Below are 19566 nucleotides of genomic sequence, written 5' to 3' on the forward strand. Positions count from 1 at the left end.
AAGAGATTTTTTCACTTCTGTGGATACTTTGTTCCTCGCCTTTTTTCCCCGCTTCCTCCTCCTGATCTGTAAAACCAGACAGGGAGATTTTGAAGTTCAATAAAAAAAAGTGCTGTTCAAAGGCTAATTTCCCAAAATACAAATAAGCTGGATTTCAAAAGATCATTTCAAAGGCTAAAAATGACAAAGTTAACTTCCCCTGTTTCGCTCAGATAAAGCCTGGAGAGATTTTTTATTTTTTGAATGACATCATTGTCTGTTTGGCTCTCTGTAGATTATATATTAATTTTGTCCAAAGTATGCTAATTTTCTTCTGCATACTTGCTTTTTTTTTTTTTTGCTATGTCATCGTTGCAGTGCTGGTTCAGTTCCCATGACCTGCTCTTAGAAATCCCTCTCTATTCAATCTGAGTGTGTTGTGTTGTATATTCTTGACCTGGGTTTTGACATGAACCTAAACACATTAGTAGAAGTAACATATTCAAGACCTCATGCTGATAGTACAGGTTTGGGCCTAAAACCTGAATATCAGTTTTAACATGAAATATTACTTTCACTATTAAATAATGACATTATACTGTGCATTGATTGCAATGCATACTGCATGCTGCATACAATTCGGTCCTCACGCTTCACCCCAGACTTGAACCTGAATGAATACTTTTGAAAATGTACAAACATATATCTCTCTTTTTGTGCACTGACCTGATGAAAATAATTTTGACAAAAGAAATAAAATACATGTGTATAAATTAACTTTACAAATGTTTAATATTTGCTCTGTTAAATGTTTAGTATAGGCTATTTCTTGTGTACACACAATTGTACACAAGCCTTTCTGAATGTGTGAAAGCACACAGGAAACCTGAACAGTTGCTTTCTCCCTGCCTGGTGACTGAAGGAAAGAATCGTAATTACAAAGTGTTTCTGCCGAGTGAGGCGACACGTGGCATTAACACAATGCAAACAACGGTGGGAAAGAGCACATCACTGTGCACTTATGTGAAGTGTGAAGCACTGTTGTGAGCTTTAATTAGCATTCCTTTCAACTAAAAAAAGCTTCAGAGCTTCGTCGTTTGTACCACTGGGTATATCCAGCATGTATCTACCCCGGTGGTGTAGATCTGTCTGTGTCATGTAATATATTTTGCTCTCTCCCATTCTCAGTTTATATCTCCCTTTCTGTTGGCCCGTTAGTGGGACAGCTGAGCAAAGCGCCTGTGATAACTGCCATTAGCATGCCACTAGTCGGGTGTTAATACGCAGTTTCTCTGGGATGGCATTTTGCACCGTGTTATTACCGCTGTCCAGATGTCACTGGAAGGGTCGGCTGGGCTGTGTGTGTGTGTGTGTGTGTGTGTGTGTGTGTGTGTGTGTGTGTGTGTGTGTGTGTGTGTGTGTGTGTGTGTGTGTGTGTGTGTGTGTGCGCGCTGCTGGTTTTACAGCCTCACTCTATTTCAAACCCCTCTTGCTTCCTCTCTCTTCGTCCACCTCTACCATCCCAGCTTGGCATTTATGTTCCTCATTCATTGCAGTAAAAAACTATTCTCATAGATTTCCTATAATTTTAGTCAATTTTACAATTTCACTGCTTCCATTTATTCCGCTCTGTCTCTGCTCCCCGTTGAGCTCATGCAAGTCCAAAAATCTATCTTTTGGAGACTTCCCTGCCGATATTGTGCTTCATGAACTTTCGCGTCCTCATGTATTACCACCCACTAATTCTGCGTGCACACCCAGTGCGTGCCAAAGTGTATGTGCATGCGTGGCATATGTCTCGTCTACTTGTTCACGTGTTATTATCAACCTTATATGCAGCTGAGATGTTGGTCTATCAGCAGAGTCGGTATTGTTGTCTGTGGTGTGGCTAATCTGTTCCCTAATTGCCTGGACAGACAGGGAGAGGTCCAAGCTCCATTTGGCCAGTCCATTTCACACAGGCTTGTTTCCCCGTCATTTAGCAAGTGAAGCACACATCTGCTGAAATGAGAGGGGGACCAGTCGGAGCATTGTGACGCCGTCTGAAAAATAACCATTCACGGTGAAATCAATGTGTTTGATCATTAGATATACAGCATACCCCGCACACGCGTTAAATACTTCAAAGAATGGAGGAGTATGTAGTCAGAGGATGCTGGGAAACTGCTTTCATCTGCTTTTTCATAGACATTTTCTGTTCAAATGTTAGACACAGTCTGGCACCATGGTTCGAGTGAATATATCTTGTGTATCAACGTCACTGGTTGAATTTACCAGGGGAAGCTTAGACAAACTGTTACAAGCTAGTTAAGGGGGGAAAAAGTGAGAGAGCATTATAAATATTCAGAATTTCCCTTTCGACTGGGGAAACGCTGCCATGACACACTTGTTGTTTGTCGTTGCATTTTCCAAGCCTGTCTGTGGTGGGGCTAATAAATGCTTATTGAACTTTTCATTTACTCCCCAGTCCTTTTCTTGTTTCGCCTCTAAAGTAGGTAAGAAGGAGAGAATCAAAAGTCTGTATTTTTACTTGTCAATTCAAGTGTGGAAGGTTGTTTGATCACCAGCTCAAAGTCAATATATGGATGCTGGAAGGTGACGAGGTGCTTCTACTAAGTTCAGTTTACTTTGTTTGTGCTGTGAGTTTGTGCCAAACTTTTTAACATGCTTTACTATTACATGAGAAATAAGATTTTAACATGACTTAAAGGGGCATTCCACTGAATAACATGTCACATGATCTGGGTTACTTTTGTCAGGTGTGACGTTTCCCAGTAAGCCTTGTTCCTTTGTAAGTTTTGAGAGTAAAGCAACCAAATTAAATAGGTGCACGTGATTAGTAGAAGTTATATTCATTTTAATAAAGGCGAGTAAAGGTATCTAGCATAAAATAGGCTGGGACTCAAAACCATAAGTGCCGAAGGTGGGAAGGTAGTATATATACCTAAAACAATCATTAGAGTGTGTGAAGCACGTCAGACAGATATTATAAAGCTGGATCGGTCTGTGCATTAAAACAAACGTCCTGAAATGAAACATAAGCCAGAAAGATCGTAAAGCCATGGTGCATGTTTGCCAGAGTGAACGTAGACGTTGAAGGTCCAGTAAGCCGATGGTTCTTGTGTGAACTATGAAATAGCTTTTGGAGTTATATCTGCTTCCATTTATTCTTTCAGCAATCTTTTAAAATAATATTTTAAAGATTCAAGGTTGTGTTTTTGACTACTAGTAGCACTATGGAGCTGCTTATAGGTCTGTCCCTGCTTTAGATTTTTCCTTTGCGCAAGCATAAGCACTCAGGTGTTGCGAAGCCCATGCAGAACAAGAAATCTGCATTGCAAATGTGTATTCAGAAGAAAGTTCTAAATTGTTTTTTTGGCATCAAGGATACACAAAATGCTATTTTGTAAGAAATACTGAAGATAAACAGGAAAATGTGTTTACCAAAATAAAATAAAAACACAGGGGACCTTTGAGATAACTTTTGTGCATGTCGTTTTTTAAAAGGACGTTTTTCCGAAACTTACTTTTACATTCCTATCGGAGATTTGTGTTTAGTCATGGAAACTGGATTTAGTTATTTTTCTGGTTCGTATCCTCGGATAAATGTTTGGTATATTTTTCTCAGTTTGGAGATGCTTGTTAGCAATTCTTGCTGTCTGTCTACAACGTGTTTTTGTGTCAACTTGCATAAGCTGCTCATGTAAGGAGGTTTGAATGGAATAAGCATGTCTGTATGAGCGATGAGCCCGCCCTGCTTTCAGCCACAGCCCCGGGGCATCGAAATATCCCTCATTCATTTTAGCTTTCTCCTCTCCGTCTCCCTCTCTGACGGATGGGTAAAAATTTGGGGAAGCATTCAGCTGCAGAGTACAGATTCACCCTGAAGCTTATATTTGGCCAAGTCCCTCTTGGAGGTAGCTGAGGATTCCCAATAACTCACTATACCTCACATTTCCCTGGCACTCAACACAACCACTATACTTGCTGTCCAAGGACTCGTATTGGGAACAAAATGAGTTAAGAATAGGGCGAACGAAGAGGTGTGTGTTTGTCAGTGCATTACTGATGCTGTCAAAAAAAAAAAAAAAATATGGCACAATGAAATGCCAACTAATCTCTCTACCAGACACACAGAGCACAAAAGCTCATCTCAACTTTGGTTGCCATCCAGGTCATCTCTCCCTCTCTCTGTCCTTCCTCCCTCCATCTTTTACACTCGCTCAGCATGTCGGGCCTGATGTGAGAGGAAGTATTGTAGAGGGCAGAGGCAGCCCAAACAATGAGAGACACACAACCTCCCCTAATTTAATCTTACAGCAGATGGCAAAATGTAACCTATGGCCCTGACAGATTGCTGTTTTGGTAAAGCCTTCCAGCAGTAGCCGCAAAAATGGGAGAAGCAGACGGATGAGGTTGAGAGGAATTGAAATGGTGAAGACTAGAATACAAAGATGGGCGAGAATCTCGAGATGAATACGTGAGAGGGAGAAGCTGAAAAAAGTTGAGAGTAAATGCAAAAGACAGACCCAAAGAAAGAGTTTAAAAAGCGGAGCCGCGAGTTAAACCTGACAGATTTAAAGAAGATCAACAATCTGAACTTCTCCAGGTCAAACAGGGACGAGTGAAAACTCAGGAGAGAGATGTCAAAACCCATGAAAGGCCAATTAAGAGCAAAATCAGAATGGCGATGAGCAGCACGAAGTGAGATGAGACGAAGAGCAGGAAAACAACTCAAAGCTGGATGATAATTACGAGCGAGATCCTCTGATCACTTGTCATCTGTGATGCAGATGATAGAAGAAGTTGAATGAGTTTTAATTAGGTGTGCTATTTGGGGGTCTAGCCTTCCTTAACCTGCGTCGGTGCTTTGTTGGGATACAGTTCTCATTTCACCGCAGAGTACAGCACAGACGAGATAAACAAAACAAGAAAGACGTGCATTCGCAGGCACACGGTTTTTTTTTTTCCTCTTTTTGCTAATTTTACTCTGAAACTACAATCTGCGAATAGTGTTATAGTCTACATGTCGCTCAGGAAAAATAAAACGGAACAGAATCAGGACAATTGATGAATCAGTATTGATTTAATGTCAAGAATATGTTTGCAATATTCTCACACTGAAATGGCATAATGCTTAGAAGTACTGTATATGATGTGAAGTGAAATTTTAACTGAATTTATCACATTGTAAAATTTAAAAAGTCTTGAGAGAAAACTTAAAGGACACTACACACACGTGTGTATATATAAAAACATCATGAACAAAACACCCAATGCTAATGAGTCTTTTTTGCATTTTTTTTGGCCATTTTGGTGGAAAATAAGAAAATGCTGACACAGCCCTCTTAAATTTGATATTAAATGTGTTGCACACACCGGGCAACGTTAGCATTCATTTGGAGTTGTCTTCCCTTCGGTGTCCAACAAACATCTTCCAGAGGGTTCAAAATAGTGAAGTCGGTGGACATAAAATAAAAACAATGAAAGTGAAGATGATGTGACACTGCAGAGCTGTGGGGTTGTGTAGTTCTTTGGAAGTTTGTCATGACGAGCTACTTACGTCTTGCACATACTGCTAACAGTGATATGATGCTCTTGTGAAAGGTGTTGCTCAGAAACAGCGCAGTTTGATAATCACAGAAAACCGTTTAAATGCACTTATTCATCTTGCTTTGTTCAGCAGATCATTTGTATTCAGCACCAAAGACCTCTTTTTTTTTCTTCTCTGCCAACTGTATATTTTAAAATACCAACCAGAGGAGAGAGAGAGAGGACCTGCATAATGTCGTAATGTGTGTTTGCAGCCGCTGTGCCGTCGGCTCTCCGGCTACGCAAGCAAAGTGAGGACTTCTCCCAAACATCCGGCCTACGCAGACGAGAGATGCACTGTACATTGTGGTAATCTTAAACGCATGCAAATGAAGCTGCGCAGGATTTGCTGGTGCTAATGAAGTGGTGTGTTGCTGCGGGAGGATATTAGTACCTCTGGCACTGTTTGGGTGTTGAGATGGTCTCTAATCTGCTTCTCCGGGGGGAGCCCCACCGGAGTGCGTTTAGCAGGTCGGCCCCCCGAACACCTGCCGCCACAGCGGCGCTTTTTGTTGTGCTTGTTGATTCATGTTGTTATCGCAGCATTATGGTACCCAGCAACTCTTGAGGGGTTTCTGAAGACCCGGGAAGACAGAGAGAGGAAGGAAAGTCATTTTGAATGATAACGAACTGGTAATTTCTGTAATAAACTAACACACGCTTTGTGCTAATTGAGTTCCAGAGTGCTGCAAGCGAGTTTGAAAAGGTTAAATTGGCTTTGCCAAACCGCAGATTCACACAGCCAGTGTTACTTTCACCATGTGCTGCTGTGCTTTCTCGCTTTTTAACAGCTTTTAGGCTTCTCTGAGACTGGGGCTTAAATCAGTGTGAATTTTATTACCCAAATAATATACGAGCCTCTTTATTGTTTTAAAGCTCACGCAGTTTTGTCATTGTCCCCCACAAAGTTTTATTTTTTAAGAATCAAGTCTTTCCATTTGACTTTGATAACTTATTTGGAGCAGGTTGGTATGTTTTACAGATACCTAAAGAAATTAAATGAAAGATATTAATATCCTCAAATGCAAGCAACTGTTTCAATTAGGGAGACATACATGAAACCATTTTTATTTCTCATAGGATGGCACTCGAGGCTCCATCTGTGAGCTTTTGTTTTCCTTTTTTGGGGGGATTTCTGTTTTCTATCTAGATTTAATTGATTTTTAAATAGATCAAACAGAATGCCAAAGATACGAGCGTCTCTGATGTGACTATGGATTTTTGTCATTTATAAAGTCTCAGGCGGTTTTAGCTCTTGAGTATGGAATCTGTAGGAGAATACATTTGGAGGGAAAGGGCATCCTCACCTAGACCCACAGCTCCCTGCTCCTTTTATTCCCAAGCAGTGTCTGACTGATCTTTGATCAAGGCATTGAATTTCTACCAGATCAAGAGCTACTGCTCTGTATCTTTAAGCTGTGTTAAGCATGATAAACTTGGTTTCCATATTAAATAGATTATAACTAAAGGGTGAAAGATACTTGTAGCTCTAATTCTCCCTGATCTATTCAGATTGGTTATAGTACCACATAAGGTCCAGTGCAAACAAAACATTATCTAATAATTGTTGAGGAATTTACAGATTAAGTCAAAAAGAAAATCCTGTAAACAACTCTGACCCGACGGAAACATTTCCAGCAGATTATTTTGGAAATTGCTTTTTTTCTTTTGGAGAATATTGATTGTAAGTCATGAGCAGGTGCACAGCGCTGATCATATGTCTGTACACTGGATCGTTCGAGAAATGTTTATGAATGATTGCTGTAGTGCTGATCAATACGGCAGCCACATATTCCATTAGGCTAGCGATTAGCTGTACCGATGCCAAAGTAATGTATTATTTGTTTTTAAGGCTGATTTAGCAGACCCTACGACATAAATCATTTGTGAGGTTTCAATTTCCATCATATGAAGCGCAGATGTTATCGATGACAAAAGAAAAAAATCTCTTCACAAATATGGAAAAAAAACATTCTGGAGAATCTTTTCACAGCGTCGCATCAGCTCAAAGAGGTTAACTGTAAAAACTGTTTTCATCAACTGGACTCTGAACCGAGATGTGAGTTAGGTCAGAGAGCATTGCAACGCCGGGCAGAAAGTGGAGCAGGAGGGGTTAAAGTGGGACAGCCGGAGGAGAAAGTGGCGAGGCCTCCTTCATGTTTTATAAGGCCCTTTAAGTTCAGCCTCCAGGCGTGACCTCGACACACCGACAGCGAACTCCAAAGATGTGCAGTAAAACTTTCTGAAGGAGCTGAGAACTTTTCAGCTCTTGCACCATTGTCCGTCATCCAGACCAGGTGGGAGTTAGCTAAAAACACCAGCCGCTCGGAACCACAGTTCTTTCATCTGTGTTGTGTTTTTTTTTTACACTCAGGAATAAGAAATGGGATTGCAGTTGGCACAAAAAACGATTAACTTGCTGATGAGGAACAATACTGAAAAGACTAATGATACCATTGAGACAGGTGGGACTGTAACTAAGAGGTTACTGGTTCAAATGAAGCTGTCAGGGGATGCAAAACAGAGGAAAAACATCCTCCAGTCACATCTGCTGCTCTCCACAGCAACTAGTGGTGGATATGTGGAGCTGTGTGTGAGTGTGTAGAGACAGATTCCTGCAAGAGAGAATTCATTCATTATGTTTTTTGTCTCGAGTTGACAAATCAGGTGTTGAACCCAGCTAATACTTCTTCTGTGTTTTCCGTTTTGAAGAGATACTATATATAATCCAGCAGAGCCGTAGGTCAGACGTTGATGTCATCCCAACACTCTCCAACCCCTCCCTTCAGATTTCCCTTTTTCATCCAAGATTCAACCGTTTACAAAGGTGGCAAAAATAAATTGTGTACATAAAGCTCCAGTAGCCATGTGCACATCCAAAAAATGTCTGCAACATGAGGGCGATGTCCAAAGAAAGGAAGAACATTGCAGTACAAGATTGTAGCGAAAATACTGAAATCTCATTAACCCCCCTAAAATAACAACACATGGCATCAGTCAAAATAAAGGAGTAAATCTTCCAATTATTACCATTATATACTGTGATGGAAAACCCTACCATAGCTTTTTCTCTATTACCTGCTACACCCAATCTTTAGGTTCAGGTGTAGAAAATTCTGTCTTCCTACCGCAGTTTTCTTTGTTTGCTTTATGTCGTCACCGTTTTTCTCATTCGGAGGGATATCTGAGTCGAGGTTAGTGTGACATCGAGGCAGCGACATGACTGCAATGACACAGCAGCCATCCCGACGCCCCTCTTTTCTTCTTGCCTGCTAATATCCTGTGAAATCCAGCAAACTTAATTTGAGGGAAAGCAGCTGAACCTGAACTAAGCGGATTGAATTAATAAATGTATTTTCCATTTAACGGTTTGATTTCTCCAAAGCCTGTTTACAGCCACCGAATGATCTGCCTTTAAGTAAGGCGCACGCCCAAATCTGCTTACAGTTGCCTAAATCTATTATCTGCACTCCACCTTATGGGGAGTCACTGACTCTGTGTCTAATGTGTTTGTGTGTGTGTGTGTGTGTGTGTGTGTGTGTGTGTGTGTGTGTGTGTGTGTGTGTGTGTGTGTGTGTGTGTGTGTGTGTGTGCAAGTAAAGGCATGTGCGCATGCCACGATGCACCAGTATTGTCGTGCACATCCGAGGTTAACAGTACAAAATAGAAAGGATGTTAAAAGCAAGATTTTCTTTTCAGAAGCGACTGAATACATGTTATTTGTAAGCAAACAGTGAAAGCACAGAGACAGAAAGGCACAAAGTCCCCCAAACAGACTGCCACCAAGAGTTCACTTATTCAGCACATTAACAATAACAGGGAACACCTGCAGGTCATTTAATTTTTGATTTAATATTGAAAGAGCCTGTTTTTAAATCGTATGCATCACTGTGGAAAAAAAAACCCCTCTGAACTCCAGTTTTTAGTCATTTTCGTCTCCAACTTTTACTGCAGGGTTACTCGATCTGTGCAATGGGAAACATTCTCATCTCTTTGAGCTTGTGAAACATTTTCAAAAGCAATTGGACACACTCGGTGCATGGCAGTCAAATTTCTATTTTACGTTGGGTGCATCGAAAGCCATTCTTTTTAACTTTCGTGTGGTCAGGTGATCTTGTATAGATGATTGACTAGTTGTCTCTTTCACTGAGAAAGCTACACAATCTCATACTGCAGTGATTGAACAACTGTACTGCATGATTACTGGTTATTTTACTTTATTTTGCATTTCATAACAGAAAAAACACACTTATTCCGTTACAGTGAAGCCCTTGTCACATGAGTCTACACTGCCAGAATTTCTCTGAATTTTTCTGGTTAAATCTGATGTCTGGTGTGACATTCCCACGTTGCCCAGATGGATGCATACTGGACATGCGCTGTGGTTTCACCCTATGTTAACTTGAATGAGGATAAAGTCATTAAAAAGTGAGGCTTGTCTAGATTTTCCAAATGTTATCATATTGAGTGGAAGAAATTCTAATTGTGAAACGAGCTATTTTGTGGAGTTGTGACTCCGAAAACCATTTATCCACCATTTAACAGCCACAACAGTAGCAACAGAGGAGATAACGGCGGAGCCTATGACATAAGTCCATATTAACAGCGTTTTTGTAAATACTCCCACTGGCAGAACAGGTTTAAACTTAAGTTTATGCGGTTTATAACCAGTAATACCTCCTTGAAATGACCCGTTTCTCATTTGAAATTGTAAGAGAGTGAAATTCATGATGTCCATCGGTAGTTCTCAGCTTTTCTGGTTTGTGAGCACCTTTGGGGCGGCACGGTGGTGCAGTGGTTAGCACTGTCACCTTACAGCAAAAAGGTTCCGGGTTCGAATCCGGTCCTGGGCCTTTCTGTGCGGAGTTTGCATGTTCTCCCTGTGCTTGCGTGGGTTCTCTCCGGGTTCTCCGGCTTCCTCCCATTATCCAAAAACATGCACCTCAGGTCAGGTTACCTGGCGCCGCGCTAGTGGCAGCCTGCTGCAGCATCTCCCCCCTGAGAGCCCCCCTGCTGTAGTGAAGAAATTTCCCCTCGGGGATTAATAAAGTGTATAAAATAAAAAAAAATTAAAAAATTAAAAAAAACTAAGCAGTGTCTACTTTCAGTCCTTGTTGCTGGCTGCGTACCCTCAGCTTTCCCATCCTTTTAATCGTCCTGAGACTCTTCAGAATTATCTTGCAACCTCTTCATTGACCTCAATGTTGGGAGGTTTAGATCTATGGTTCCTCTGCGCAGGCCATCTGCTGAATTGAGACATTTTCTAGACCAGAAATCATGCTAGTGAGTTATGCCCTTTCTTGAGGCCAATATAAAATCCTAAAAATCTATTTGACAGAAAATGACCAAACTAAAAAAGTCCTCCAGTATCCAAACAGAATGGTGAGGCCAATAATGCAGTGATATGCATGTATTTTAAAGGTTTCCACTTCTGTGTTATTATCGAGGAAGGAGGCCCGATGAAAGAAAATCAATTTGAGGCCTTTTCAGTGTTTTGATTCTTTTAGGTAATTGAAACTGCATGGTCTAGAGCTTCCTTTAATATCAACCGAAGGTGCCCCGGATGCTAGAACTTCTTGGAAAAAAATTAATAAAAAAGCTAATTTGGCGCAGTGCTGCAATTCGACTTCATTAATTTTCTCCTAGGTGAATAGGGACAAGAGATGAAGGCCAAGTACATCAAATCATACTCCTTGCTTGTTCCTGTTATATCCCGTGATGAGCATAATTACCGGACTATCCCTCCCATTTATCGGTCAAAGGACGGGACACGAAGTTGAAGGTCTGATTGAGGAACAGGATATTTTGAAGGGGAAAGTTTGATGTGGGTTTATGTTGTCGGAGGGAGAAGGAACTGAGATGATTGTGGTAGTTTTTACAACAATGCTTCGACTATATTTGTACTTGTGAATGTGTTTCTGAGTCCTTGGATTGTAGCGCATTGATCGTCTGGCAGGGTATCGGAAATCTGTCCACGATGGGTCGTGTAAACTTGTAGCGGAAGTCTGTTTTTATGATGAAGCAGTGGAACAAAATGAGCAACATTCCACCGCTGACAGTTCAATTCGCCGGGTAGCTGTCAACAAAAACACCGCACAATCTATCCGGGTTCAATTCTGACCTATCCCTGACATTTTCAGACATCAGCTCGGTGTTATGCAGTCGTCGACTTCGTGGGGATAATTTTTCAGCGAAATCAGCTTCTCTCTAATGTGAACAGAGACAAAAAACAAAGTTATACGACTTTTGAAATCGGGTGTAAACAAATGTTTTTGGTCTTGCCGTGTCCATTAAATACCAACAATATATTGTCTTAATAGAGGTGCGTGTCAACCCGACGGCTCGCCGAACGTTTACTCGTAGCCTCGCAAACAGCATGACAGCAGATTGCAGGCGAGCGGGGGTCACGTGGAGATACATTACCTGTTAAAAGGCATTGAAGAATGGGAACCGCATAGTGACAAATCAACCGGTGAAAATCGAAGCAACAGACAGCTCTCAGTGAGTGACAGGCGGAGGCAGAACGCTTTACTCTAATGGCAGGTGGGAAATCCTCAGCATTTGTTGATGATGACGTGATTTGGGTAGAAGATGACTTGTGCGGTCAGTGTGAACGTTTCAACTTAAAGGTTTCCCCGGGCGTCTGCTATACTGGCACTGTGTCACATTTTGTTTGATGCAGGGAATATTTTGAGGTTAAAAGAAAAAACAAAAAATGTGAGAACAGTGTGGCATTTTACCAGACTAGACTGACAGGGCCTACAATATACTAACCCTTCAGTGAGCTTTTCTGCAGGACTGCTTGGGTTATAAAGTGGTGCCAAAAAGACAGTTTGCCAATAAAGGATTAAGAGCTTGGGCTCTCTGTTTTAGTAAAAAGGGGAATTAAGTGCCGAAGTATTTTTGAGGTAGAAAAAATGAGCTATGACATTGGGTGGGGAAGGAAATTTAGGGTTTAGGTTTGGTGACCATGAAAAAAAAATGCCTCAAGTAAAAGAACATCAAGACTTGGGCTACAAAAGTGACTTGGTGGTTTACCTTCTGAGTTATGGACTTAAACGATATTGTTATTTTTGTTGTTGTTGTCAAGTAGAATACGAGATTTATTTGAAGTGTACAAAAGCAGGAAAATCATATATAAGAATAAAGAACAAAGGAAGGTCAAACAATCTTTTCACACAAGCTGTTCATTATAAAGCAAAGATCTTAGTCTTTCAGTGTTTCTGAATGCTGTTATTTAAGACATCATTTTAATCAAAAACATAAATCATGAAAGCAGATTTACAGTTTAGAACATTGAGAAGAAAAAAAAAACATATTGGCCTGTATGTAAACATTAACAATATGGTCCCGGAGGATTTCAAGCAACTTCCTGGTGTCACCACGACCTCCTCCCTACTGTGAAGACCCGGAAAGAGGACAGATCACACGAGGCACACCATTCACTCATATAGGATGAGAAAAGTAACACGAAAAGAGAAAATCCTGAGACTTTGTGACAAAATGAACACTCAGGCAGCAGAGAGAAATATAAAGCCAACAGCTCTTAGCTTATCTTATTCTAGCTTAAACATGCTTACAGCTGGCTGAGCTCTGTCCAAAGGTGCAACATTTGCTTTTCCGCAACTCAAAAGTTCTTAACACATGAAAACCAAAGTGTACAAATGACGTATTGTATTTTAATGTGGGGTCATGTGCCAAAATATATTGTTTAGCAGACATTTTAGACACAAGTCTTGTGACTAACAAATGCATAAATGTCATATAATTTGATATAATTTGAACAGGCGGTTGCAGATTAAATATGGCTTTTTTTCACACATTTTTACATTTGTTTGTATTTCTAATGCGTAGAGACAGAGTTATAAAGAGATAATTAGGCCAGTTAGAGCATTATTAATCTAAATAGCATACTCGGGTTATTGCAAATGTCAGAGGATACTTTGCTTTGACTGAAACTTGTTTTTATCTTCTGCACAAGTTTTTACGTAACGAGCTTGATTCCCTTGTTTCATGTCCGAGTCCAAATGGGTGTTTTGATTATATTCCGGTGAAACATGACAATTACGCTGCTGTCCCTTTCAGTGAAACCTTCCAGCTTCCCCTGAAAGTAACAATGGAACAAGAAATGTGCACGTAAATCATTGATACACAGGATATTGCCCATTTATTTAAATATGTTCTTGTGTCTATTCCATTAGTGCTAAAGTGTATTTCTTTAAAAGCTGCATGCTTTTCATGCCATTAATTGAAACTCCACGAGGTCACCGGCAGATTTGAAATCATTTGTTTACAACAGCTTCAGGCAAAAGATTTGACTAATTACAGCTTTTCCCTGGCTCACTGGGAGATGTTTTTTGGTGCTTGTGAAAGATGCTGAAATGGTTTAAATGTAAAATGAACAAAAGGGGACACTGTGGTTTAGCTGCTTCAAGTCAAGATTGTTGCAACACATCTCTGAGGTAAGTGATGAGTTTGAAAGCCCTGTGTGTGTGTGTGTGTGTGTGTGTGTGTGTGTGTGTGTGTGTGTGTGTGTGTGTGTGTGTGTGTGTGTGTGTGTGTGTGTGTGTGTGTGTGGACTCTGACTGTCACTTTGGTCTATTGGCCTTCCTGAACGTGTGAGAAATAACATCAAAACCTTCATAAAAACAACATTTATCTTACAACTTAACTAATTCATCAACTACACAGCCTATTCATTTTGATCCAGATGCATTTAACTTGAGGGTATTTGGTAATCGTGAGCACAAGATTAATTAATAAGATATCGCACCCTTGCCATTTTAGACAATTTACAAAAATCTGCTGTGAGTTCAACATCAACATGTTCTCATATTTAATGAGTCTACTAATTAACTGAGATGATAGCATACACCACATTGTGGCTGCACTATGTTTTGCCCAGCAGTGAAAACTTATTTGTTTCCATTCTTATTTATTTATTTAGCTGTGCACATATTTTCTCCCTGGAGAGATATGTGAAACCTTTGCTGGATCCCTATCTCTGCCTCTCCCAGAGGATATAGCAGGCTTCTAATGTTTTGAAGTTTTATCTGATTAAGACAATGAATTTCAGGCTGTGTTTCCTAACACCATCGGAAATTGGCTGTCATAGTTTCACCCTAATTGCATTTATGCAGTGTTAAAATGGATTAGTAATCAAAAGACGTTAGATTATTATTAGGTGTTTTTTATTTTTTTATTTTGTGGATTGGTGAGAAGTCTCTTATCAAGGCAAAACATCATCAACAAAAATGTAATGAAAGAAAAAAATGCTGATGAGAATGTAACAGTTATTACACTAATACATTTTCAACAAACACGTGTACAACTTATGAAAGATCGTTGATTAAAAAGGAGGACTACAGGTCTAATTTAAAAAACACACTACAAAAATGATAATACAACTAAATGGTATAAATGACCGGTGTCAGCTGGATTTTTCAATCGTCTTAAAACGTCAATCTAGATTTTGTTGACTGTAAAATAAACAAAGGGTTAAACAGTTTCCCTGAACCCTAAGTCATAGGGGATTTTTTTCCAGTTTCAAGTGGCTGCCTTAGTACACATTTCATTTTTATATTGTCATATTGACCCCAATCCAATTACTTACATTTCATAAGACACCACAGAGGTTGTAAATGTCATCAAATTTCCATACCTGAAATGTCATCCGCTGTATGTGTGTGTACATGTGTAAGTGTGTGTGTGCTTGGCAAAGAAATAAAAACGTAGCCAGCGGTACTTTTATGAGACGACATCAGGTTGTAACAAAGCACTGCATTTTGACATTTAATACTGCATCAAACGGCATCAGTAATGAATGATGAGTAACGGTTTTGTGCGTCTCTCGGATCGTACGGTGACATGTGGCTGATTGGTTTCGACTTGAATGGAGGACGTGCACTTGAAGAGAGCCTAGGATGAGGTTTCTGAGAAATTCTGCAAAAGACACAGATGGGGGAGAGGGGTAGGAGTTTGGGGGGCGGGGTTGGCGGCTTGGAGACGGGGCCAGAGCACATGAAAGGTATGATATGCACCGGAGATACAGGCAGGGGGCTTTGCTGCCACGATTTTAACAATTTGCCATGTGTGACGGCCGTGGCAGAAGTTGCAGCTTGTTACCTGCAGACAGTGACAGGAGGCGGCAGGAGACAGCGGAGGGAACGGTAGAGAGGAAAATGGACCAGAGCAATACAAAAGGGAGTTTCTTAGCTCATTTCTTTCTTGCCATTTCTTCTTTGCGTTTGGTCAGTGTCTGTGTGCAGCAGGTTTTTTTGGTTTTTTTTTTTCAACTAGGCAACTTGGTGTGTTGGGATCATAGCATGTCTGTTTAAGCTAATGTGGCTGGGAAAAAAATAATAATTAAATAACAAAAGGTGCATTAATCTTGTTCCAGACCTCTTAATCGCTGCTCACATACCTGATTTGTTGAGCAATATATTTCGGTCTCTTTCCACAATTGAGGAGTGTTTTGCTGGCGGGATTTCGAATACTGAAAAGCAACAAAAAATAGTTATAAAGATGTTTTGTCACAACACCATCAGGAAGACGCCCGTTTTTCCTTAAATTCACTCTGTAGTAATGACCCCAAATATTTGGCCAATGTCACCAAGAGCTAGCCTGGCTCTGCCCCCCTATAATGCTAAATGATTGACCACATCCCTTTTCTTTTTGTCGTGTAGCTTTCACCTTTGCATGTAACACTACTTTAAGTTTGAAAGATGTTTTTTCCAAGCTATAGTTTGGAGTTGCTGTTGTTGGTTTATCTTCTTATATTTTATATAAAGAGTTGTCTATTTTTTATTTTTTTGTCAAAGAACCAAACATTAACATTTTCTTTTGTACTCATATTTTACATTGACAGTTTTTGCCCATCTTGAACAATGAATTGCTCAACATTGACCATGCAGAAAAAGGGTGAGATTTTTACTCTTAGAACTCTGGTAACTTGATGATAGAAGCAACGTTTATTCTGTACAATATATTATGTGCATTTTAGGTTTGACAGAAAGTATGTTTGTTTTCTTTTCATGTAACTTCAGGAAAGCTGCAGTCAATCTTCCATACCTGAAAAGTCTAAATATTTGTCGAGAGGGTATGACGAGTGTCCTTTTTTTGACGGGCACTGTGGATATATATAACAAACACTGAGGCGAGAGGACAGGTGGGAAGAAGTGAAGTGAGGTGGGGTTAAAAGGATTAAGGTCAGAGGGGAAGATTAAGCTCAAATTGATGGCTTGAATTAAAGGGTTACGGTGGGAATTGGTTCATTGAGTAAACTGCACAGCTGAGGTGAGGAGTGGGAGCTGGTTTAATTTATGAACATATTATGTGAACGCCTTATGTCTGTTGCTACAGCCCGATCCCAATTCAACACACATCAAAACCTATTTTTGTTTTCCAAGAAGATGCAGTTCCAACAGGTTGAGACCTAGAATCTGCGACTTGAATCTGATCCTCAATCTGGAGGTCGCAAAGTTTTTTTTAGGGTCAGAAAGGTTGAGAAATGTTAGAGACTCTGAAGATTCAAGTAATTTGAAAAAGCAGTAGGCTCCAAAAATGGGAGGAGGGGGGCTTTTTTCCTCATAGACATAGATGTCGCTGATTCAAGATGAAGGTTAAGAGGTCTGTAAAAGAACAGGAGCAGGTCAAGAGGAGGGGCAAAGGCTCCCTCTCCTTCTCAGTGGGTGAATTGCCTCTCGATTCAGAGGTCTATTAAATCTTGCGATCATCTCAAAACCAGTAATCCTGCCAAGCGACTGGAACCTTTCAATCACTCTCCACGATCTCTCTGCAACAGCCTGATGATAGGAGTTCGCTCGGAGGGATTTCTGTTTTGCAGGAACCTTGTTATTTGTGTTGAGCCACAGATATTTCCTTCAGGCTTTATTATGAAATTACAAGTAGAATTTCTCATTTGCATTCTAAATGAGCACATAACACCGTACAGTAGCTGTGTATGCTAATTCTAGGACTTGCACAATGCTTTGTGTTTCGTATTTGTTCATTATCTATAAAAGACAAAATGTAATTGCAGACAATAGGCCTGGTATCTTCAAATCTTAGCACTTTTTTCATCAGATTGTGTGGAGTTTTGGGTTGGGGAAGTCTGTACTAGTTTTGCTTTTCTACATGACTGCTTGACACCAACAGTGTCTGCCCACCGTTCTCTTTTAACACAGCTTCACACATATTCAAAAGGCTGGGACAGCAGCAGTTGGTACTCTCTGAGTGAATGACAACTAGCACCGGTGAGCTTCACAGACTCAAAAAGGCTCAACTTTATGTAAATACTCTTTTGTGAAGTGCAGGCAAGAGGCATTTGCGATCAGCCTTTGTTTCAGCAGAAATAGAAGCTCAGATTTCAGAGGATATAAATGATGTGCTCAACGCAACACAAACCTCTGAACTACAGAATCATTAGAGTCAAGATACTTGAACAAATATTTCAGTAATTCTTCCAATCGTTGACCTGATATTTCAGTAAAAAAACAAAACTAGCAACATCATGGTGGAGCTAAAGGAAAAAACCGAAGATTACCAAGGTCAGTAGTACACGTCCTCTGTGGACCATGAATGTCTGTACCAAATTTGATGTCAGTACGTCCTATAGTCATCCAGGTAATTTGATCTGGACCAGAGGATCATCCCGAGAGCTAACATGGCTGATAGTCAGAGGTGTTTGAGACTTTTTCTTTGTGCCAGTGTTTTTGAACTTAACAGCTTTTTCCCTTTCATTGTGGAAAAGAAATTAAACTATTTTCAAATGACAATTAGTCAAATCCAGTTGCACTTCACTGATGCAAGAGGTCTATGCTAAGAGGCCGCGAGCAGCGTGATGACTATTGCTTGTTTAATTGTGCATACATGATCCATAAGGCCCACACTCGCTTGCAAATGGACCACATCTAAAGTCCTCCTAATATCCTCCCCGACAATAATTACCGGACATTTTTTTTCCAGCTTTGGTGAAGAGGCAGAAGTACGTTAAGTGTGTGCCTGCCACAAGGTATGGGGCTAATTGCAGCCTCTCTCTGTTGGAGAGCTCCTCGTGGAAATGAAGGCAGGCAGATGGGATTAAATGTAAACTGTGTGTTTGGAGAGTTTAAGTGTGTTGCCATGAGCAGCCCTAACTGACACTGATGAATGCCTGCATATTACCTTCTTTAATAAAAATGACAGTGGGACCGCAGAGTGGTCATTTTCACTGAGAAATTATCAGATTCATCCACAGCTACACCCTATCCAGTTTAACAGTTTGCTACCTCAAATGCAAATCAGCTTGTGTTGGTTTGTGTGTCTCAGTAAAAGTGCTCAAATTGCTTGTTAGTTGAGAGTTTTCATGTGTTCAATGGGCCCAATTACAAGGCTTTACTGGCAACAAATTGACCATTATTAGGCAGAGGCACAATTCTTTATGCTGCAGAAACTACAGGAAGAAAATAGTGTCTTTGTTAAAAAAAAATTGGCCTCATTTTGCCTCCTATACAAATACCATCACAAAGACAGGAATGGAATTGTGAAGCATTACAGTTGCAATGGTTTTGTATTGGTTTTTCATTGTATATGTGTCACAACCTTTTGAACTTATAGTATACATTACAGCGATCACTGGTGATTCCTAAGCAGCTTTACTTTTACCCCAGGGGGTACTTCTGCAGTTGACCAAGGGTATGTTGGAATATTGTGGAGTACCTGTAGCTTGCAATAGCCTGTCCAGAACCACATTTATTGCATGAATATATCAGTGTGGACGCTCTCCTTTGGGGACTCTTCCCATGTGTGAGCAGAGTGCAATGCCGTGTCGGTAAATGACCACTGCCGACTTCAAACAAAATAATAATTTAGGCATTGTTTTTGTTCCGTCTTCAATTCCTTGATATTTGCAATCATTTCTGTAATGGTTTGTACAACTTCAACTAGCTCTACCACATAACAATTGCTTTTGTAGAAATATCACTTTTTATATGCATGAAAACATGTCAAATAGGA

The sequence above is a fragment of the Brachyistius frenatus genome, unplaced genomic scaffold (genome assembly GCF_029030835.1).
Source record: "Brachyistius frenatus isolate BFR_SWC_R1_liver_20210118 unplaced genomic scaffold, ASM2903083v1 Contig_70, whole genome shotgun sequence".
Classification (NCBI taxonomy): domain Eukaryota; kingdom Metazoa; phylum Chordata; class Actinopteri; family Embiotocidae; genus Brachyistius; species Brachyistius frenatus.